This window comes from Lactuca virosa, chromosome 4 (genome assembly GCF_052849685.1).
Source record: "Lactuca virosa cultivar CGN04683 chromosome 4, Lactuca_virosa_CGN04683_v6, whole genome shotgun sequence".
In the NCBI taxonomy this organism is placed as follows: Eukaryota; Viridiplantae; Streptophyta; class Magnoliopsida; order Asterales; family Asteraceae; genus Lactuca; species Lactuca virosa.
In genome coordinates, this window is record NC_136429.1 from 479,733,684 (window position 1) to 479,757,964 (window position 24,281).

The following is a 24,281-nucleotide window of genomic DNA, read 5'->3' on the forward strand; positions in this document are numbered from 1 at the left end:
GGCTAATCTTTTTCCCCCCATACCACCCCCTATAACTGTAGGTTCCCATTTTATCGATTGGATCGGTGCGGAAGATATTACCAAGAAGATAATCGTGTATGAACATGAAGAACATAATATGTGAGTAAAACTGTAGTGAATATATAGAGAGATACAAAATATTACAATAACACTCATGGTTTGGGAGAGATAACTCTCCCTTGGTGGGAGAGATCCCACCACACTCTCTCTACTCTAAATGTCTACATAGTGCACTCTTAACAAATAAAATGACCATCACCTCCACTTTATATACTAGTGGAGGGAATATGCTTTTCATACAAGGGAATATTCTAACCTAATAAACACTCAACATTGTAGAGCATTTTCATGCTCCAACAATCTCCCCCTAAATGCTCGGAAATGGTGAGGGTAAAGCAGTGATAAAAGGCAGAACATCCGACAGGCAGGTCCGGTAGGTCTGGTGCTGAAGTGTCTCGGAAAAGCTGAAGCAGTCGTGATCTCGGAATCTGGCAATGGAATCTCTAGCATCAAAGAACAAACAGAGAAACCCAATCTCTGAATAAAAGTATGAAATCCCAATCTTCGAATGTGATCAGTCCCCAAAAACCAATCATGTTCACAGTCTCCCCCTCGACTGTAGAACCGAAGAACACAATCTCGAATCACACAACGTCTTCAATATACCGAAATCGAATGATAATGCACCAAATAATCTCTGAAGAATAACCTGCTGAAAATGTGAAGCATCCAAAAATATAGTCCGAATGATAAATAATGTGAATCTGAGAGTCATCAAAATCAGCAGCTGCATCTTGGAAGCCATCCACATTTGATTCAAGAGAGGGATTTGCGTTATTATTCTCCCCCTTAACCTAAGAAGGTTGAAACAGTTCAGAATCAAATGGGGTTAAGCTCGGAAGTGGACCGGAGAGGTTGTGAGAGACTGGGGTTCCGAATGAGGAATTGGAATCAAAGATGGTCTTGATCGAGATTCCGAATCAAAAGCGGTTTCGGAAGGACCAAAAAGGGTTTCAAAGTCAACCTCGAGAATGGTTTGAGGGTTAGGACATCCTGGCGGAGGAGCATCATACTCCATGATGTGAGTAGTGATGTGAGTGGGGCCAGAATTCCGAACAAAGTTGTCATCAAAGGTAATATCAAAACTTTCTTCCAGAACATGAGTTCTTCGGTTGAGAACTCTGTAGGCTTTGGATTTGGAGGAGTACCCAAGAAAGATAGCTCCATCAGCTTTAGGTTGGAATTTTGTAAGCTGATCACGGTTGTTTTTGATGAAGCATCTACATCCGAAGACGTGTAAGAATGAGATAGTTGGCTTTCTTCCATTCATTGCTTCGTATGGTGTCTTGTTGAGACGTCGATTTATGATACTTCGATTTTAAGTGAAGCAAGCAGTGGATACAGCTCCAGCCCAAAGATAGAGTGGTAAGTTTGCATAGTTCAGCATTGATCGAGCGACTTCAACAAGTGTTCTATTGCGTCTTTCAACTACACCATTTTGTTGTGGAGTGTAGGGAGCTGAGAAGTTGTGATCGATTCCTTTCTATGTGAGAAATTTCTCAATGGTGGAATTGAAAAATTCCGAACCATTGTCACTTCGGATTCTCCTGACTGGGAGTTTGATAAGAACTTCTATTCCTTTGATAAAATTGATGAGCTCAGAGGCTGTTTCGGATTTCAGCCGTAGGAAGAAAACCCATGTGAACCTTGTAAAGTCATCAACAATCACAAGAATGTATTTCTTATGATGAAGACTTTCTACAGTGGATGGTCCACAAAGATCAATGTGTAGAAGTTCCAATGGATCCGAGATGGACTTTTCTATGATAACAGGATGACCCTTCTTGGATTGATTACCACACTCACACGCAGCACACAAATGATCATTTTCGAACTTGAGAAGAGGTAAACCTCTTACCATTTCGCCAGATACAAGATCATTCATGTACCGAAAGTTCAGATGTGCGAGCCTTCGGTGCCATAACCAACCGACGTCAGGAACAACTTTGGAGAGAAGGCACAGTTGCGGTTTGCCAATAATCATGTTGATGTCAAGCGGGTACATGTTATTGTTGCGAAGTGACTTTATCAAACATTCTTTTCGGTCTTCAGTCATCACATAGCTATACTTTTTGCAAAATTCCACACGTCGACTTGAGTCAGTGAGCTGAGCAACACTTATCAAATTATGTTTCAAGTCAGCTACATAAGCAACATGTGAAATGGAAAAGTTTCCATTGGTGAGGGTTCCATAACCACAAATTTGAGAATTTGAGTTGTTGCCATATGTCACGTAACCAGCATTTGGTGAAAGATTTAAATCTCGCAGAAAATCCTTCTGCCCCGTCATGTGCATGGAGCAAGTACTATCAATATACCATATTGTTTCTTGCTCCGAAGCACAAAGTGCCTGCAAAATTAGTGAGCAATGGAGCTTTTAGGCTTCGAGTTAGACTTTGGGACGTAGGCATGGACTTTGGACTTTGACTGTGAATTTGGAACAACTACGTGTTTCTTGGTGATATTACTTGAGTTCTTTGGAAAAAGACAGAATGCTAATGTCTTTTCATCTATCCAGTAGTCATAATCAACTACTTGTGGGTTCGGAGCTGACTTCTTCGGAACTTTGGTATCCGAAGGATTGACAATTTTTGTTATCTCCGAGACAGTTGTTTTGTTAACAGATGTTTTGATTTTCCACACAAGATTTTTATTTGAAGATTTTGAAACAGTGGTTTTTGAACTTGTGGATTTGTTTGATGACACATTGTTCTTTGAAATTTTCGGTTTAAAAATTGTGCCATCAGATTTTGCAATAAAGACAGATGAAACATTTCGAGGTGCCGACGAAGTATTTCGGATGGTTTTGACATTGATATTAACATGAGATTGAGGTGATTTGGAGTTAAGGACTTCCTTCGGTTCCGAACAAACAGGAGGTTCGGAAGGTCTCTTTAGGATCCTTGTGGGAACAAAAGAATTTTTACTGTTAGAATTCCGGGATGAATTTGGTTTAGAGTTAGCAAGGAACCTGGAATTTTGTCAAGTCTTAACTTCCTTTTTGTAAGCATTTCTAGCTTCTACCTTGGGATCCACAACATCTTTCCTATTCAACATTGGTTTTCTCTTGGGATGAAGAGAAGATATAGAGGTTTGTCCTTTGGATGGATTTGTAAACTCAGGAGTAATGGGAACCAATTTGGTCTTTGAAAGTACTAAGGATTCCGATTCACATGAATCAGAGGACACATGGCTTGAGACTTCTACTTTATCATCTAAAGATGCCCATACAAATTTTGAAGCATTGATTTCCGTTGATTCCGGAATAATTTCCTCAATCGTGCAGTTGTTTACGTGATTACTTTTAGGAACATAGTCAACACAATTTGGAAGACTATAATGATATTCTGTGGTCCGATTTAGGTCCATGTTTATCAGAGGCGGAAGAGGCGTGGAATCAGGACACTTGACAACTATTGGTTGGAACTCAGGAATTAGGGACTCAAAAGGTCTTTTATCCTCCGGAAGGGGTGACAAGGGAGAAACAGGGGTGTCCGAATGTTTGATGTTCGGAACTTCTCCCATGAATGTCAAATTTTGCAATTCCTTCAAATGACTAACAATTGGTTTTGGAAACTCGCTTCCGAGACCAGGAGCTTTGGACCATGGATGACGAAAATTATGAGTCATCCGAATGTCAGCTTCAAGCATGTCTACAGAGTTATGCAAAGCATCTATTTTGGCATTGAGACGTTTGTTATCAGAAATCAAAATATTTCGTTCAGAATAAGTGATTTCACATTTATCTTTCAAAATGATACATTCATCTTTTGACATTACAAGTTCATGCTCTAGAGACTCGATTTTCAATTTCTTATCCTCAAAACGCAATCTAAGACGACTTAGTTCACAGTCTTTCTTCTCACTGGCTTCTATGGCAGACTCATAGGCTTTATAGATGGTGTTCATATCTGTTTGGATCTGGGTCAGATAAGGTTCACATAAAGTCAAATCAAAATTATTATCAGAGATCGTGGATTTTATCTGTTGAGCGATGCTTCGACCTGGTGGATCATTTGTGGCCATGTAGCAGTAGTGAGGTTCAGCAGTGTCATCTTCATCTTCAGATCCAGAAGAGCAATAGCCTTCATCACATTCAACCGTTTGTCTTGCCATCAAACACATATTTCTTCCAGACAACAAATCTTCATCATCTCTGGATGACCAATATCCTTCGACATCTCTTGAAACCGTAGTGACAAATGCCTTCTCACTTTCAACCATTTCTTGTGCTTTTCGGACATAATAAGCTGAGTCTTTGACTTTTGGTTTTTGTGGAGCATCAGCTAGACAATCTTTGGTAAAATGGTTTGCATGACCACATTTATGACACAAGATCTTTGGTTTGTCTGAGTTGGAATTTTGAGAAGATTCCGGAGCTGAGTTTGGTTTAGTGAGGTTAGGCTTGTATGCAGGAGGATTTTCGGAGGTGTGTTTTGGTTCCGAAGCAGAGTATGGTTGAGGATGGTTTTGGTGAGGAGCGTTGAATCTGTTTTGGTATGGTTTGTAAGAGGGATTGAAAGGTCGTTTGTATTTCACTGAGAGTAAGGCAAATTCTTGTTGGAAACGTAGTTCAGAATCTAAGGTTTCGAAATCATCGTCAGGATAGATGTGTATGGGTAAAGAAGTTAAGGATGACTGAGTCAATGGAACAATGGGTTTGTAAGGTTCCGGAGCAGGTGGTGGGTTCGGCATGGTTGATTCAAAGGAACTGACGAGAGCAAGTGGTCCTCCGGAAAGTTCCCTTATGGTTTGAGCAACATTTGATTCATGTCCTTGAAGCTCATCAAAAAGTTCATAGAGTTTCAATTTTTTTTAAAGAACCATTGCTTTGAAGACAGGACTTTACATTTACCCATCCTTTACCAAGACTGTTAATGAACTTGAGATTGTACTCGAGGGGAGTTCGAACAATCCCATGAGCAGTCATGTTGTTGACAACGATTCTATATCGGTTGGAGGCTGAGGCTACGGATTCACCTGGAGTAGTAGTGAAGGTGTCAAAATCATTGACAACCGAGGTGAGGCGTTTGTCCTTCATATTTTCGGAACCTTCAATCAGATTCTGAAGAGTGTCCCAAATTTCTTTGGTTGATTTGCATAGCTTGATGTGCTCAAAGAGTGATGGAGGAACACCAAACACCATTTCTGAGAAGGCAACTTGATCAGCATGCAGCTTTTCAATATCATCTGCAGTTAGAGGGGCTGGACGAGCTTCATCCTCTCGCATGAGTTGAGCAACTGCATCTCTTACAACTGTTCTTACTGGAACATGAGGGCCTTTTTTGACGGATCTCCAGATTTGTTCACCTTTCTCTTTAGCTAGTAAAAACCTTTCCATTCTAACTTTCCAATGATCGTATTCTTCCACAACTAGCAATGGGGCACGTGTAGGGCCACCCACGCTATTTGCGATTTGCATTGAAATCATTTGTTGAGGATTTGAAGCAGCCATTGAAGTCAAGATATCTTTAAGCTTAAGTGGTATATAGAAGAACTTTTATCCTTAACACAGAAATGGTTGAAATACCAAGGTAAGTTCAAACCAACTATAATCTGATCTTATGGATTCAAAGGACAACCACTCGAGCTTTGATACTAATTGTGAGAACAAGATCTATGCGCAGGGACAAGGTTTGAGAACTCAAACCTTGAGTGAATGCTTGAGATCAATGTCTGCTTGATAATGAATGTTCAAGTCGAGACTGGAAAGACCAGTCAAGTCTTAGATAATCAGTTCAACAAATGATCAAGACATTAATTGAGAACAAGTAGATAATGATCAAGGTAAAGTTAATAAATGAAGAACAAGAAGAATGTTCTTAAATGTGATATGAGTAAATGCCAAGAGTGAGTGAAAGATCCGTAGTTGACTTGTATTAAAAGCTCCTATTTAAAGGAGAGAATGTTACAACGAATTATCCCAGATGTTTACATAGGACCGGACAAAAGATACAATTCTGACATTCTGATTGTCCTAAAGCAACTTTAGACTAAGTCCTATGAAACGTTACATCAAATACAAGACAAAAGTAATAAATGCTCTAAATATATAAAGACTTCATTCCGGACAAGTAATGTTCCGGAGATAAAGGTTTGGTCCGGATCAGCATACATTCCAGACTTCAGGATCAGCTCTGGAATGTGTTCCTCTTCAAAATACTTCACTCTCCTTTTCTCCAGCTCCGGACAGGTTCCGGATCACATCTTCATTCGGAACCAACAGCCTTCGGAATATATACTTAGGATTGCTAGAGGTTCACTTTCAGGTTCCAACAATCTCCCCTAAGTGAACTTATCAATCCATCAAGCTTAGTTCATTTCTTCCTTGATGAAGGTGTATGCTCGGAACAACCATTCACGCACCGCAATGTACCAAGTCAGTTGACTTACAAACTTTGCCTTAACCTGTTCCGGAGCATCAGATTTGGACGCCCGAGATATGAACTTCTGCAGAGCTTTGGTAGGAACCAGGTGTTTGTCAAGGACTCGGAAGAAGTCCTTTTTGTTTGTTCTTCTGGTGGTGTAGACAAACCCTAGAACTGGTTCTTCGATCGGACCATCTGCAAGAATTTCAGCTTCCGGAAGAACAAAGTCTATTTTAGCAACGAATTGTTCGGTTCCGTAGAGGTGAGCAAGTTCGTAATCACAGCGGCAGAACTCAGCAACATAGTCTTTGAGGAAGCTAAGAGTTGTGTGGTAGGCACCCATACTGATGTCGTCCTTTTGATTTTCTCTGAAGTAAGCAGCAAGAGTAAGGATGTCGTTCGGATTCATTGAGGGAAAATCCGCATCAGTAACAGTCTTGGGAGTTGGTTTGTTCCGGAGGAGATGGAAATGGAATAGAGGACAGTTCAACTCAAATTTTACCAAAATTTTTCTTCCAAAGCCTTGAACTTTGGTGATCCACTTTCTTGTCCATACTTCCTTGAATGGTTGAGCATTTTTAGCATAGAAGGTTTTGAGCCTTTCACGCTCTGTCCGGATGATCACTTCCGGATTGTCGTTTGGGTGGAGCAGAGCAAACTTCATGTAGAATTTGCTAAAGGGAGAGAGAGGAAGATCCAGTTGATCAGTGTCATTTGAGGTAAGGTCATAGTAGAGAGTTGAGATGATTTCCTTGGCTTGAAGGATGCCTTCTCGACACAGAGGAAAGATGCCACGCATCGGATCGGGATGGTCTTTTAAAGCTTGAATCCGGATGCTGTCCTCCAATGCCTTGTGAATTTCCTCCTCAGACCATCCATATTTTTGTTTGAGAGGAGGTCCGGAGTGGAATGCTTGAGGTTCGGAAGTCATCGGTTTCTTCCCTTTGTTTTTCTGAAGTGCATCAATCACCATCTTCATATTTTCATCAATGATGAATTCCAGAGTGGGAGTTGGAAGCGGTTCTTCCGGAATTTCATCTGGGGTCCGGAGAGGAGAGCCCTGGTCGATTGGGGCTATTTTTGGTTCCGGAATGGGGAAGGGAGACAGCATGGAGGGAGTGGCTCGGAAGGCTTGAGCTGTAAGGAATGATTTTGCCTTAGCCATTTTGACGGCCATATCAAAGGCATCCGGAAGAGAGGATGGCCAGGAGACAGCGGGCCAGATCCTCTTTTGTTCCTCTGTTAACACCTTCGGAGCAGTCAGCTTTGGAGCTTGAAGACCAAGAATTCCTTTGGGAGCTTCATCCAGAATATATATTTCATAATCTTCATCTCCTTCGCTCCCTTCAGTGATTCCCAGGATTCCGGAGACGATTTGAACGTCTTCATATTCGGAATCAAGGTCCTCATCTCTAAGTGTGAATTTTGAGGCTGGTTCCCATCTCTTACTTGGGCCTTCTCCCCCTCTTGCATCGGTGAACCTCGAGACCGGTGCAAGCGACAAGTCTTCCTTGATATCATCGAGTTTGGAGAAAACCTTCTGAAGACCTGTAGAGAGTGAGAGTGTCATAGGCTTCAGAAGTGGGAGCTTGTTCGGAGAGATGCTTGAAAGTGCTGCTGAGGATGGCAATCATCTCATCAAACTTCCTATTCGGAACATCCACAATGTTCCAAGTTGAGCGAATGAGTTTGATAAGGACTTGTTGAATGATGAGGTTCATCTCATCCTTCTTCCGGATCTCCTTTTCTAGTCTTTGAATTTGTTTCTCATGACGAACATGAGTCTGCTTGATTAAATCGTTGGTAGCAGACATAAGATCGTCATGAACCTTGAGCATGGAGGAGATGGTGTTGAGATAATTGTCGACAAGAGCATCATACTTGGAATCAAGTTGCTCAACAGTGTGTTTCAGCCGGATGGAGATTAGCTAATCGAGTTGGGCTTCTCTCTCTGCTACGGATGGTCCGGACTGTTGGGAGAGAGACTGAAGGATAGCATCAAGTTTCGAATCAAGTCCAGAGACTTTTTGATCCAGTTCAAAATTCAGCTCTGTTACGGATGCTTCTACAGTTGACACTTTATTTATAGTGTCTGAAACGTTGTTACGGATCTCCAGAAGGGAAAATGGGTCAATGTAGTCACCAGCTGAGGATTCTGAATCAGAATTAGAGTGGGGAGGAGGAGTTTGGTGAGCGTACGGATTTGAGGAGGGACCCAGTTTGGTAGCATCATCGTCTTCTTGAAGATTGGAGTTGGAGCCGTCGTCCGGAGTGGTAGTGGAGGAGGATCCGAAGTCAAAGGCAAACTTGGATACGAATGCTTTGGCTTGATAGTGAATGGAGGTCATGAGATGAGCATCCGGAATGATTGTTGCTTCTTCTTCCAACATAACTTCTTCCGAGATTTCTTCTTTCAGATCAGTGAGGAAGATGCTTTGATGAGTGGTGATTGGGGGCAGCTCCGTAGTGAGTTCATTTATGGCGTCATCGTCAGTGGGAGGGACGAAGGTCAGATTGCTTTGGATGGCCCTGTTCCTCATGGAGATGAGAGTGGACTCCACTTGAGCTCGAGAAAGGTCCGGACGTCGAGATGCAGCCCTGTTCACATAATCTTCCCACAAAGGATCATTAGTACCTGGTCGTCCTGTACGCCCGAGTATCAGACCAGTTGTGGCATCGGAGGTTGGAGAGACTACTCCTCCTTCCGAATGCTTGGGTTCCGGAACAATGGTTCCGGAGTGTTTGCGTGTGGAAGAAATAATGGGAATATCTAATTTGACACGTGGGTGTGTTCCAGGGGGCTGCAAGGAACTTTGTTCAACACCGGCATCACCCTTTTGGGAGGGTGAGGGTGGAATATGTGTAGACTCCCCGTGAGTGTGTGCTTGTGATGATGAAACATTGAGGGGTACCTCAGATGAGTGGGCAGGAGGGGTGTTCGGACGGCCAGAATCAGCCGGAATGTCATGGGTGCCTTCCTGTTGAGAGGGGGCACTCACTTTGGATTTCTTTTTGGCCTTAGGTTTGGAAGGTGAAGCCTTTCGTTTGGCTGGATGCTTAACTTTGGGTCCGGACTTAGTATGAATGGCCTCTTCTGGAGTAGGCTCAACTGAGACCGGGGCAGGGTGTGTTGGGTTGAACACAACCGATGTCTCAATGTGTTGTTTCAAAAAGGGAGAGTCGGAAGGAATGAGGGCCAACATATTGTCCGGAAGACGTCTGACCGGACCAAAGGACGATTGGTCCGGAATTCTATATGCCTTAACGAGTTTAAAAGATACACATACCTCCGGAGGAATGGTTCGCACCGGAACGGGGACGTTGAGTTCCTTGAAGATTTGTTCAATCGTCAGGGCCCAAAATCTAGGGCTCGAAATCTCGTTCGGTTTCCTCTTGATGGCGAACTTGCAGAAGTCTTGCCACAGGACTTCCGGAAGATCTACAACGTTGTTGCGTCCGGAATAGATGCTGAAAACCACATTAAGCCAATCTTTGCTCAAAGTATCGGTACCGCCATGCTTTCCCGATAGTCCACGGATGATTAGATGCATAAGCACGGTCCAGAGGCCAGAAACAGCTGTCTTCTTGAAATCCTTTGCCCTATAGTCTTGTGAGTACCCGCTAAAATTCAGAAACGTCTGAAACTCTTCAGCCGTTGGTTCAACAACTTCAAAACCAGCAGGATTTGGTTTAATTCCAATTCCCTTGAGGAAGGTTGTTTTGTAGACAGGAATGGTACGATCTCCAATAATGGGGGTTAATAGAACACCATCTTCGAGCTTGATGCTGGAGAATGCACGATGAAGATGAGAGAGTGGGAGTGGAAGATCAGGGATTTTGGTAAGTGGAATGGAGAGAGTATGATGTGTTCGGAAGGACCAAAAAGGGTTGCAAATCCAAACTCGAGCAATCATAAGATCTGAACCGGATGCAAACACAAATGAGACATCCCAAAGTGTAGATGTCACACCCCCAAACCAGAACGGCGGAAACGTTCAGGGGCGGAGGACGTCATGCTCGGTATCATAACCATAGTGAAGAAAGTAAAACACAACCATCATAGATATAATTTAAAAGGTTACATTGTTTCCAAAATACATGTTTCCAAATAAATTAGATATGATGTTCAAAATATAGCAAAAGAATCTACGCCTTAGCGTCTTGACTTCAGACATCTTGTGGTTACCTGTATTACTGATTACCTGAGAATACAAGTTGTTTTGAAAGAGTATCAGCATAAAGCTGGTGAGTTCATAAGTATTTATGAAAACGAATGTTGTTTCCTTAAAGTTTGTTACAAGTTTATTTCCAGAAAATCCAAATTTTTTTAAAGGGTTGTTATAGTCTTAATTGAAACAAGATTTAGTGTATGCAAGTAAATCGTCGTACTCGTGTATGTGTGGTTTTATATTTAAATAAAACTCCTTAAATCCCTGTGAACTGTGTGTTTCGTTAATTTCCCATGTGAGATGTTATAACCATACTAAACTCAAAGACCTCGTACTCGACGTTCTTCAGGCGTCAGAATGTTATGACACTTGTCACCACATACCTGCCGCTCTAGCTGTTGCAAGCAGCTTAGGTGCGGGTTTATCAGACCCAATATAGATCTATACACAACTATCACGCCCTCCCTCCAGGAGGTTCTGATTATAACTACAGGACTTTACTGTGGTATTTGAGAGTACCCCGAAGGAGAATGTCTCACAATTTATTTATTAACAAGTTCACGTAGTATGTAATGAAATATTCGTTTTGTAAATCGATAAAGTTATTGTTTTTCTTTAAATGAAGTGTTCAAAACTATACTTATTATAGTTTATTAAAAGTGTTATATGATAGTATGAAACCTTGTTACGCATGTATATGTATTTCAAATAAATGATGTTGGAAATACTACGTGTAAATCTTACACACCTCGCTCAACATGTTACAAGGTGTGAATAACTCTTAAATATGTATTTGACAATTTTGTAAAAATGTTAAGTTTAGGTTTGGTAAAAATAGCCTGTGAACAGACCACAACTTTGCTGTTGTAAGCTGTTCGACTAAGTTTCAAATATGTTTTGGTGTTTTGAACTTGTATTTCCCCCTGAAAAACATGAAAAACTCGGAAAAGCTTAGGGGTATGAACTCACCTTAAAAGTGTGGTGATTTGAAGAAAACGAGGTTTTCTCGGGCGGCACTTCGACCGGAAAGTGGTGAATTTCTCGGGAATCTTGGAGCTTCGGACCTTCGTCGGGACATGGGTACGTAACCGGGGTGTCGGGGTCGTCTCGGGGTGCTAACCGGAGAGTAGAAGTGAGAGAGAAGAGTGAAATGAGCAAGGAAAATCGGAAGTCTCGCATGCTATTTATAGGAGAGGGAGCTGCCCTCGTACGCTGGGCGTACACCGAAGTACGCGGGGCGTACCTCGTACGCGGGGCGTACGTCAGCGATGACGTCTCCGGTCTTCGGATGGGAAGGGGTAGAGGGTAGAGGGGCGACGTGGCCGATCCGAGGCCGCGCATTGGGTACGCTGGGCGTACTCCGAAGTACGTTGGGCGTAATCCTTCGGATAAGCCTCGAAGTGTGTGCCAAAAACTTCAAAAATGCGTAACTTTCGCATACGAGCTCCGTTTTTGACGTCCTTTATATCCACGCGAAGGTGAGAAAATACTCTACAACTTTCAGTTAGACTTCGTCGGCTAATTTTGACTTTATTTTTAATTATATATTAATTAATAGGCCGGGACAGGATAATTCCGTTAAAAATCCATAACTTCTTCATCCGACGTCCGTGTTCGTCTGTATTTTTACCGTTGTACTACTATTATCCAGACCTTCATTCCTTGTTTAGGTTGTGTCGGCTAAAAATCGCTCGATCTATATTTCGAGTTTTTAGCTGACTACTGCTGTTCCGAAACTTAGAAAAATCATAACTTCCTCATACGAAGTCAGATTTGGGCGTTCTTTTTATGTACGCTCATGGTTTAACATAATCTACGACTTTCGTTTAGATACTTAGGGATAAAAGAATTTTATTGAAATTTCACTTTTTACGCTTAACAGTGTTTTACCGGCTTTGTCGTGAATTTTTGATTAGTCATAACTTCTTCGTTATAACTCGGATTTGAGTGTTGTTTGTATTTTTGAAAACCTTATTACAATATTTATCACTTTTTGTATCCCAATTGAGACTTTAGAACACTTCATTTTTGACGCTATTTTTATTGATCCAAAATAGATTAAAATATTTGACTTTCCGAACATTAGATTGATTCGAAATATCGGGTTGTCACATCATCCCCCCGTTAGAGGGAATTTCGTCCCGAAATTTGAATCTAAGACAGAGTTTATGGACTAGGAAAAAGATGCGGGTACTTATGCTTCATCTGATCCTCACGTTCCCAGGTGAATTCAGGTCCTCGCTTGGCGTTCCACCTGACCTTTACTATGGGAATGCGGCTTTGTTTCGTCGATTTGACCTCTCGGTCCATGAGTTCGACAGGTTCCTCTACGAAGTGGAGGTTCTCGTTGATCTCAATTTCTTCCAAGGGAATAACTAGGGTCTCATCCGACAAACATTTCTTCAGGTTTGACACATGAAAGGTAGGATGAACGTGATTGAGTTCCTGTGGTAACCGTAGTTTGTATGCCACTGGGCCAATCCTGGCGAGGATTTCGAATGGTCCGATGTACCTTGGATTTAGTTTCCCACGTTTTCCGAAACGTATGAGTCCCTTCCAAGGTGATACCTTCAGAAGTACGCGATCCCCAACTTGAAATTCTAAAGGTTTTCATCTCTTGTCCGCGTAGCTCTTTTGTCGGTCTTGCGAAGCCTTCATTAGTTCTCGAATCCGGACGATCTTTTCGGTTGTTTCCCTTATGATCTCCGGGCCAGTGAGTGCGCTGTTAGGGACTTGCCCTTTTGCTAGTTGCGTATCATCCACCTCAGCCCAACACAGGGGTGACCTGCACTTACGGCCATAGAGGGCTTCGAACGGAGCAACTTTGATGCTAGTGTGATAGCTATTATTGTATGAGAATTCGATAAGAGGTAAATGAGTATCCCAAGCTTTACCAAAGTCTATCACACAAGCTCTTAGCATGTCCTCGAACGTCTGGATGGTTCTTTCACTCTGTCCGTCTGTTTGTGGGTGGTAAGCCGTGCTCATGTCCAGCCTAGTCCCCATAGCTTTCTGCAGTGACTGCCAGAATCGTGATGTGAACCGACTATCTCTATCGGAGATAATGGATATCGGCACTCTGTGAAGGCGTAGTATTTCTTTAATGTAGATCCTTGTCAGCTTATCCATTTTGTCAGTCTCCTTTATTGGTAAGAAGTGTGCGGATTTGGTTAATCTGTCGACGATTACCCAAATGGTGTCAAGTCCACCCGTGGTCTTAGGTAACTTGGTAATGAAATCCATCGTAATCCACTCCCACTTCCACTCGGGTATCTTTGGCTGTTTTAGTAGTCCCGAGGGCTTTTGATATTCTACCTTAACCTTGTCGCAAGTCAGGCACTTGCCCACAAAGGTAGCTATTTCGGCTTTCATGTTTGGCCACCAATACAACTTCTTGAGGTCTAAGTACAGCTTTTCTGAGCCGGGATGCACGGAGTAGCGAGTTTTATGAGCCTCGTTCATGACAACGTCCCTGAATCCACCAAATTTTGGGGTCCAGATCCGGTTCATGAGACAACGAACTCCGTCATTCCTGACTTCAAGATTTTTGTCCATTCCTCTCAATGCTTCACCTGCCACGTTCTCCGGCTTCAAGGCTTCTTCCTGAGCCTCTCTGATTTGTGCGGACAGGTGGGAATGGATGGTCATGGTTAACGCCTTTACTCGGCGGCCCGAGTATTCTTTTCTGCTTAAGGCGTCTGCAACCACGTTGGCTTTTCCAGGGTGATAATGAATCTCACATTCGTAATCGCTTAGTAATTCCACCCATCGTCTTTGTCTCATGTTAAGTTCTTTCTGGTTGAGGATATGCTGAAGGCTTTTGTGGTCAGTGAAGATGATGCACTTAGTGTCGTAGAGGTAATGTCTCCAGATTTTTAGGGCGAAAACTACTGCTCCTAGTTCGAGATCGTGCGTCGTGTAGTTTACCTCGTGTGTCTTCAGTTGCCTTGAGGCATAGGCAATGACTTTTCCTCGTTGCATTAACACACATCCTAGACCTTGGTTTGACGCATCGCAAGAAACCACAAAGTCTTCGGTTCCATCTGGTAAGGACAAGATTGGAGCGCTGCATAAAGTTCGTTTTAGTGTTTGGAACGCAGTCTCTTGCTTATCCCCCCGAGACGAAAGTCACTCCTTTTTGAGTCAAGGTGGTGAGTGGTTTTGCGATTTTGGAGAAGTTCTGAATGAACCTTCGATAGTATCCGGCGAGTCCTAAGAATTGTCGGATCTCCGTGGGTGTTCTTGGTGTTGTCCAACTTTCAATCGCCTTGATCTTTGAAGGGTCCACATGGATTCCTTCCTTGCTGACTACATGTCCGAGGAAATTCACCTCTCGAATCAGAACTCACACTTTGAGAACTTTGCGTACAAATTCTCCGCCCTCAGCGTCTCTAGGACTTGACGTAAATGTTGGCTGTGTTCTTCCTTACTTCGGGAGTAGACTTGTATATCATCGATGAAAACAATCACGAACTTGTATAAGTAAGGTCGACACTCCCGATTCATCAGATCCATAAACGCTGCGGGTGCATTGGTTAAGCCGAAAGGCATCACTACGAATTCGTAGTGACCATAGCGCGTTCGAAAGGCTGTCTTGGGGATATCCTCTTCTTGAACTCGGAGTTGATGGTACCCGGATCTAAGGTCGATCTTCGAGAAGAAGCTTGCTCCTTGAAGCTGGTCGAAGAGGTCATCGATTCGAGGTAAAGGGTATCGGTCCTTAATGGTGAGTTTGTTTAATTCACGGTAGTCAATGCACATGCGGAACGATCCATCCTTCTTCTTGACGAACAAAACCAGTGCTCCCCAAGGCGAGAAGCTTGGTCTAATGAAGCCTTTGCTCAATATTTCACTCAGTTGACTGGACAGTTCCTGCATTTCGGCCGGGGCTAGACGGTATGGTGATTTGGCTACGGGGGTAGCTCCGGGAATTAAGTCGATTCGGAATTCGAGTTGTCGAGGAGGGGGCACTCCTGGAAGGTCTTCCGGGAATACATCAGGGAAATTGCAGACCTCCGGAATGTCCTTAATGTCTTTCCCTCCTTGTTCTTTGTCTACGACGTGGGCTAGGAAGGCGTGGTACTCCTTGCGGAGATACTTTTGAGACTTGACATAGGAGATGATCTGAAAGTTTGAGATAGTTTTGTCGCCATAGACAACGAGAGTTTCGCCACTCGGCAGATTTAGGCGAACAACCTTTTCGTGACACAGGATTTCAGCATAGTGGGGACATAGCCAATCCATGCCAATGATAACATCAAAACTTTTTATGGTGACCAGCATAAGGTCGATTTGAAAGGAATGATTGTTTAAGGTGAGGGTACACCCGATGTAAATGTCATTAGTCTTCTCTGTTTTTCCGTTAGCCATTTCTACGGTGAATGTGTCTTTTAGTGTTTGTGGGGTTTGATTAAGCAAGCGTTTAAATTGGTGGCTCACAAAGCTTTTCTTCGCGCCACTATCGAAAAGAATGTATGCGTATGTATTGTTGAGGAGGAACGTACCGGTAACCACAGTTGGATCTGCGACGGCTTCCTCGTGACCTATCGCCAGAACTCTGCCCACTTTGCCGGGGTTGGGATTCCTTGCCTTTGGGCAGTTTCACTTGAAGTGTCCTGCTTCTCCACATCCATAGCAGGTTCGGCTGGCTCCGACGTTGGCAGCTTGTGCGTTCGGTTGAGCCAGAGTTCTACAAAACCGGGCGGTGTGCCCCTTTTTGTTACAGTTGGTGCAATGCATTTCACGGCATGCACCGTTGTGGTGATAGCTGCACTTGTTGCACTTGGGTAGGTTCCCGCCGTATTTCCTTATCGGATTTGGGTTGGTAGTGGTTGTGGCAGCGTGCACAACAACCACTTGTCGTTTCTGGGCAGAGTTTTGAGCAGGTTGGCCCTTCTTCTTATCCCATGATTTCCTTTTGTTGCTTCCCCCTTTTGCTTGCTCGGAGGTTGTTGCCACTGTGTCATGGCTGGCTTTGTGATCGATGAGTTGTTGTGCCAGTTCTTTGGCACTGTCAAATGTAGTAGGCTTTGAGGCCAATACATTTCCTTGAAGTTGGGAAGATAGTCCCCATATGTATCTTTCCTCCTTTTTGCTTTCCGACGGAATCATTCCGGGACACAGCATGGCTATATCGCTGAACCTCGAGGTATATGATAGGATGTCAGAACCCGTCATTTTGAGACCCCAAAGTTCCTCTTCCAGCTTCTGTATCTCGCCCCTTGGGCAGTACTCCTTCATCAACATCGTTTTCAGGTCTTCCCATGGTATCGAATTAGCCACCGAAGGTGTCAATGCCTTGACATGGCCATTCCACCAGGTCAAGGCCCTTTCAGAGAAGGTACATGCGGCGAATTTGACCTTGCTTGCTTCTAGGCATGCACATATTTCAAAGATGGATTCGGTTTTCTCAAACCATTGTAGCAATGCTATCACTCCTCCACTTCCATTGAAGGTTTTGGGTTTGGCATTTGTAAAGTCTTTGTAGGTACACTCTCTCAAGTGTCCCTGGCTGTCCCCATGGTTAGAATTTGTGGCACCGTTACCCGTACCACCCGCATTATTTGTGCTGAATTGGGACATTGCGGCTGCTACTACGGCTGTTATGGCCGCCTGGAACATAACTGGGTCGAACTGAGGGGGTGGTGGAGGTGGTGGAGGCGCTGCAGCTCCTGCGGCGCCGCCGCGTCTAGGATTTCTACGAGGTGGCATTTTCTGCCATATCAAGAATGAAAAGACAATAAGTCTTTGATAGTACTCGCAAGTCGAGAGTTTAGAACTAAACATTATTAGTTCTTTATATGCATCATGATTCCGACTTATAAAAATTTTGTATGAATCCATTCATACTAGCGGTCTATAGATAATAAAATATAGACTTTATGAATGCTGATAGTTTTGATCCATATGAAAAGTTTGTAATAGAATCCATACTGGGCCCGTTCAACGATCGTTTGAGGTATAATATTTATGTATAATTAAGATTAAATAAACTTTCGAGTCTAATGGGTCTGCCCTGGGCCCACAACCAAACAAGGAACAGGATCCAAGGCGGAACCACCATTTCTAGGTCGACATGGTCTTAATCATATATAACTTTGATTTATACACCAAACTATCATAAATCGGATACCAGTAATGTAATCTGAAAATAGCTCATGTTATGAATATGATGTAGTAAAGTAATTAGCGTGTCAATTTCATTGATATAACTTAGTATACAATATTGGGGAAAAATTTGACTCGACTAGGGGTCTATGCTACATCAATGCATGGAAAATTTTTGACCGCCTAATTGATCTCGGAAGTGTATACACTTTATTCGCGAGATCGATTCATAAAATACTAGAAAATAATAGTAATATTTATCCGTAAAACTAGGTTAAACTGGAGCGAGCAGTGCAACACTACTTGCGACGGTTGAAGCTCTGAGGATCGCGAAGTGAAGACACGAGGTTCCTCATTTCAGCTCTGGATTCAGCCGCTTGGCGCTCTGCTTTTTCCAGATGCTCTTCTAGAGTGGCTCGGTGTTCTCGGAGTTCTTGCACTTCAGTTTGGGTCGCGGTCATTTCCCGTCGAAGAAGCTCGGTGCGGTCTCGAGTCCGATCGTGATCGTCGTCCAACCAGCGAATGCGAACGGAGTTGACTTGGCTGGTGGCACCAATTTCCATGAGGTGGCAGAGGTTTACCCTTGTTTGCTCCTCGTGGCATGTGACACGGTGAACTATGACAGGGAGGGCTCGGTCGGATGACCCTCCTCTGCTGAGATTGTAGAAGCCTCGTTGCATGCCATAGGGAGGTCGTTGACCTTGCTCTCGGCTCCACCGATGTATAGTTTCGACCCATCGAGGCGTCGGGCCCTGGAAGTGTCATGGAGGATTAGGGGCCGGGTGTGGATTGTAAACTTCGGGTTCGGAGTCGGTTCCATCTGAGTCTTCTTCCTCTTCACCGTCTACGGATTCTTCCTCTTCCATGGGTTCCTCTTCCTCCATGGGCTCTTCTTCGGGTTCTTCCTCTGGGTCTTCCACAATCCAACCGGCATTCCCTTGGTTGGGGAAGTAGAGGTCACGTGGCAAATGAAATCATGCCATCGTGCCTGTACGAGAATAGGGATAAGAAGGATACCGCGAGAACTTCTGGGAATAAGAAGTTATTTATCGTAATTTATAATGTGCTTATTACGGTTTTTGAGTTAAAATATTCCTATAGTATTTTTATGTTTGATTCTCGAAGTTTTTGATAAGTTTAAGACTTGTTGCTCATCATGATCCTTCTTGGGCATACATTGGTCCTACCTTGGCTGAATATAGTTGATCAGGCTATATTCATCCAAGACCTGACTACATACCCCGAAGCTGAATCAGGGTGTTCAACTTGTCTTGATACTTTTATGTTATTGCCATTATGATACTGAATTAGTATGTGCGATTGGGCGAATACTTTTATAAAAATATAAATTTTTATTTTAAAGTATTTTTGAAAAGCTACGTCAGAGAATTTTGTCCCTTTGTATTTATAGTTTGTATATCTTACGTGGTTTGATATACTTAGTTCACTATAAACAAAGCTCTGATACCAATCTGTCACACCCCAAACCAGAACGGCGGAAACGTTCGGGGGCGGAGGACGTCATGCTCAGTATCATAACCATAGTGAAGAAAGTAAAACACAACCATCATAGATATAATTTAAAAGGTTACATTGTTTCCAAAATACATGTTTCCAAATAAATTACATATGATGTTCAAAATATAGCAAAAGAATCTATGCCTTAGCGTCTTGACTTCAGACATCTTGTGGTTACCTGTATTACTGATTACCTGAGAATACAAGTTGTTTTGAAAGAGTATCAGCATAAAGCTGGTGAGTTCATAAGTATTTATGAAAATGAATGTTGTTTCCTTAAAGTTTGTTACAAGTTTATTTCCAGAAAATCCAAAATTTTCTAAAGGGTTGTTATAGTCTTAACTGAAACTAGATTTAGTGTATGCAAGTAAATCGTCGTACTCGTGTATGTGTGGTTTTATATTTAAATAAAACTCCTTAAATCCCTGTGAACTGTGTGTTTCATTAATTTCCCATGTGAGATGTTATAACCATACTAAACTCAAAGACCTCGTACTCGACGTTCTTCAGGCGTCGGAATGTTATGACACTTGTCACCACAAACCTGCCGGTCTAGCTGTTGCAAGCAGCTTAGGTGCGGGTTTATCAGACCCAATATAGATCTATACATAACTATCACGCCCTCCCTTCAGAAGGTTCTGATTATAACTACATGACTTTACTGTGGTACTTGAGAGTACCCCGAAGGAGAATGTCTCACAATTTATTTATTAACAAGTTCACGTTGTATGTAATGAAATATTCGTTTTGTAAATCGATAAAGTTATTGTTTTTCTTTAAATGAAGTGTTCAAAATTACACCTATTATAGTTTATTAAAAGTGTTATATGATAGTATGAAACCTTGTTACACATGTATATGTATTTCAAATAAATGATGTTGGAAATACTACGTGTAAATCTTACACACCTCGCTCAACATGTTACAAGATGTGAATAACTCTTAAATATGTATTTGACAATTTTGTAAAAATGTTAAGTTTAGATTTGGTAAAAATAGCCTGTGAACAGACCACAACTTTGCTGTTGTAAGCTGTTCGACTAAGTTTCAAATATGTTTTGGTGTTTTGAACTTGTATTTCCCCCTGAAAAATATGAAAAACTCGGAAAAGCGTAGGGGTATGAACTCACCTTAAAAGTGTGGTGATTTGAAGAAAACGAGGTTTTCTCGGGCGGCACTTCGACCGGAAAGTGGTGAATTTCTCGGGAATCTTGGAGCTTCGGACCTTCGTCGGGACTTGGGTACGTAACCGGGGTGTCGGGGTCGTCTCGGGGTGCTAACCAGAGAGTAGAAGTGAGAGAGAAGAGTGAAATGAGCAAGGAAAATCGGAAGTCTCGCATGCTATTTATAGGAGAGGGAGCTGCCCTCGTACGCTGGGCGTACACGGAAGTACGCAGGGCGTACCTCGTACGCTGGGCGTACCCTCGTACGCGGGGCGTACGTCAGCGATGACGTCTCCGGTCTTCGGATGGGACGGGGTAGAGGGTAGAGGGGCGACGTGGCCGATCCAAGGCCGCACATTGGGTACGCTGGGCGTACTCCGAAGTACGCTGGGCGTAACCCTTCGGATAAGCCTCGAAGTGTGTGCCAAAAACTTCAAAAATGCGTAACTTTCGCATACGAGCTGTGTTTTTGACGTTCTTTATATCCACGCGAAGGTGAGAAAATACTCTACAACTTTCATTTAGACTTCGTCGGCTAATTTTGAATTTATTTTTAATTATATATTAATTAATAGGCCGGGACAAGATAATTCCGTTAAAAATCCATAACTTCTGCATCCGACGTCCGTTTTCGTCTGTCTTTTTACCGTTGTACTACTATTGTCCAGACCTTCAATTATTGTTTAGGTTGTGTCGGATAAAAATCGCTCGATCTATATTTCGAGTTTTTAGCTGACTACTGTTGTTCCGAAACTTAGAAAAATCATAACTTCCTCAAACGAAGTCAGATTTGGGCGTTCTTTTTATGTACGCTCATGGTTTAACATAATGTACGGCTTTCGTTTAGATACTTAGGGATAAAAGTATTTTATTGAAATTTAACTTTTTACGTTTAACAGTGTTTTACCGGCTTTGTCGTGAATTTTTGATTAGTCATAACTTCTTCGTTATAACTCGGATTTGAGTGTTCTTTATATTTTTGAAAACCTTATTATAATATTTATCACTTTTTGTATCCCAATTGAGACTTTAGAACACTTCATTTTTGACGCTATTTTTATTGATCCAAAATAGATCAAAATATTTGACTTTCGGAACATTACATTGACTCGAAATATCGGGTTGTCACAGTAGAGTCTGAAGATAAATAATCATAATCCGAAGAACATCAAGTAATGCCAAAAATTCGATCCGTGAAGACCAAAAATCAGTGCCACATCACACTACTAAATGAATCTTCGTCTTCAAATGTCTCTAACGTCAAAACTCCAATAATAAACCAGAATGGATGCTCATGATTCTCCCCCTATTTTTGATCGACCATGCAATAAAGATAAAAAATAATCATGAAACTGGGAAAGAAAATACGTCGGATATGATGGAGCATCGCACGCTCCTCCTTGATGTGAGCATCTACCCGTAAAAACGAGGATATTATTCTCGGTCATAGGTAGACATGGTGATGTATCGCTGAACTGAACAAACACTGTAGAATATATCATAAAACCCGCTGCTGAAAAATCATAATGCTGAACCGAAGTAATGCCGATAACCGAAATGCAAACCCGAACTCCCAAATAATGGTCCGATACCATATAGAAATAGTCTGAAGGGAGTAAAAATGCGAGTAGCTCGGTAGAAGTGAGACATAAAAATAATAATCTCTGAACCAACTGTGTCTTCACTCATAATCAGCAAGAAGAATGAAGTCTTGAATCATGGGGCTAAAATTGGTGTTAAAAAAAATTGGTTTTAATAAAAAAAAATTGGTTTTAATAAAAAAAATTGGTGTTAAAAAAATGGGTGTTAAATAAAATTAATTGGTTATAATAAAAAAAATGTGTTTCGGAACAAAAAAAGGAAGAAGTGGGTAAGGAGTATAAAAAGGTTAGGAGTGGAAAATAGGTAAGGAGTGGAGAGGGTTAGGAGAGGAAAATGGGTAAGGAGTGGAGCGGGTTAGGAGAGGAAAATGGGTAAGGAGAGGAATTTCCGGAGTAAAAAAAATAAGGTCAGGAATGAAAAAAGAGGTTAAGGTCCGAAATGGGATAAAAAAGAAAGGTTCGAATTTTTTTTTTGATTCCGGAAATATTGAGTTCGGAATTGAAGGGTGAATCCGGAATTTTTTTGTTTGATTGATTCCGGAATGGTTGGGTTCCTAAGTGAAAAAAAAGAAAAGGGTCTGAAATAAAAAAAAAAATTCCAAAATGGGTTTTAAAATAAAAAGGTGCGAAATGGATTTTAAAAGAAAAATTCCGGAATGGATTTTTAAAGTACAAAATCCGGAATCGGTGAGGGATAAAAAAGGTACGATGATGTTTGGTTCCGGAAGAGGTATTTGGAAGAAAAAGGTCCAGAGTGGGTATTAAAAGTGAAATTCCGGAACGAAATAAAAATGTTGTGACTCCGGAATAGTAAAAGTGGTTCCGGAGTGGTTGTTTCGGAATCAGAAAGCAAATGGGTGGGGTCGAGTCTGGAAGCAATGGTTCATTCTTGAAAACACGTGACATGCTTATGTGTGTGCATGCATTAACCGACAAAAGCTATTATAGGTAGTAGGGAGAGAGACCTGGCAGCATGTGGCGCTCGTGAGTTGATGGATTGGATGGCGTGTAATGGATTTTTGAAGTGGGACCCGGTTGGACAATAGAGTGAGTCCTTGCATTGTTTGACTTTCAATAAGGCTACAATTTTAATGCAAGAGGGACCCGACTTGCTGGCGTGTCAAGTGATGAATGGTGCGTGAATAATCACTTGCTGGGTGAAGGAGTGGTCTTGAGTCTGGCGCTGGAGAGTGGTCAACTCCATCAATTAATGCATCTGCAACAGCATAAGTGGGACCCAACTGTACTCAACAAAAGATAAGCCAGCTAATAAGACAAAAAGGATTGCTAGCGTCCGATCTGGAGTGGGGCCCGCAAATGCTGATGTGTCGCCTATGGATTGGAAGGTGCAAGACACTCGCTGATGATGAAGCTGGTATGTCCGTTTGCATGGAAGTCTTCAAAAATTAATGCTTGACAGAAAGATAAGTCACACACGTGAGGAGGTGACCCATCGTTGCTGACGTGTCGTTGAATGACTGGCAGGTGGACTTCACTCTCCACTCATGAGAGTATATACAAGCATGTTGACATTGTTGTACATAGTATACGCGAGTGCATCACAATTTCGAAAAAAAATATCTTCACAGCCTATACCTCTCCATTTAAGCTTACAATACTTGTACAATCAGCAAAGCAATTTTGTACCCACGGAAAATAATTGCCAAGTCACTCCAAAAATCATAGCATCTCGGAAAATCTTATCAAGAACTCATTTTCATTTCTAAAAACACATCACATACTCCAGACTTATGACATTTTGCTCAATCTCTTACCCTAAAAGCATATTTTTGTCTTTTTCTAAACACTTTTTTGCATGGGATAAAAAGATCAAACACTACCTTTTTAACATGAGAACTTCATCTTCTTCAGCAAACAAAATTTTCTTTTCATAAACTCAAATTCAACAGCAGCAAAAATGTATTGAACAGTAGCAGCATATTTCTTATTTTTCTAGCAACATCACCAATAAAACAGTAAATAACTCACAGAAGATTTTTCAGTTGCGAAGGCTGAGACAATCTCCATAAATGACGAAAATCTTCAAGATAATAAACCAATCGGGATCGTTCCCTTGAAATAATCGTGAGATCTCCAAGGCCTTGCTATGATACCACTTGTAGGTTCCCATTTTATTGATTGGATCGGTGCGGAAGATATTACCAAGAAGATAATCGTGTATGAACATGAAGAACATAATATGTGAGTAAAACTGTAGTGAATAGATAGAGAGATACAAAATATTACAATAACACTCATGGTTTGGGAGAGATA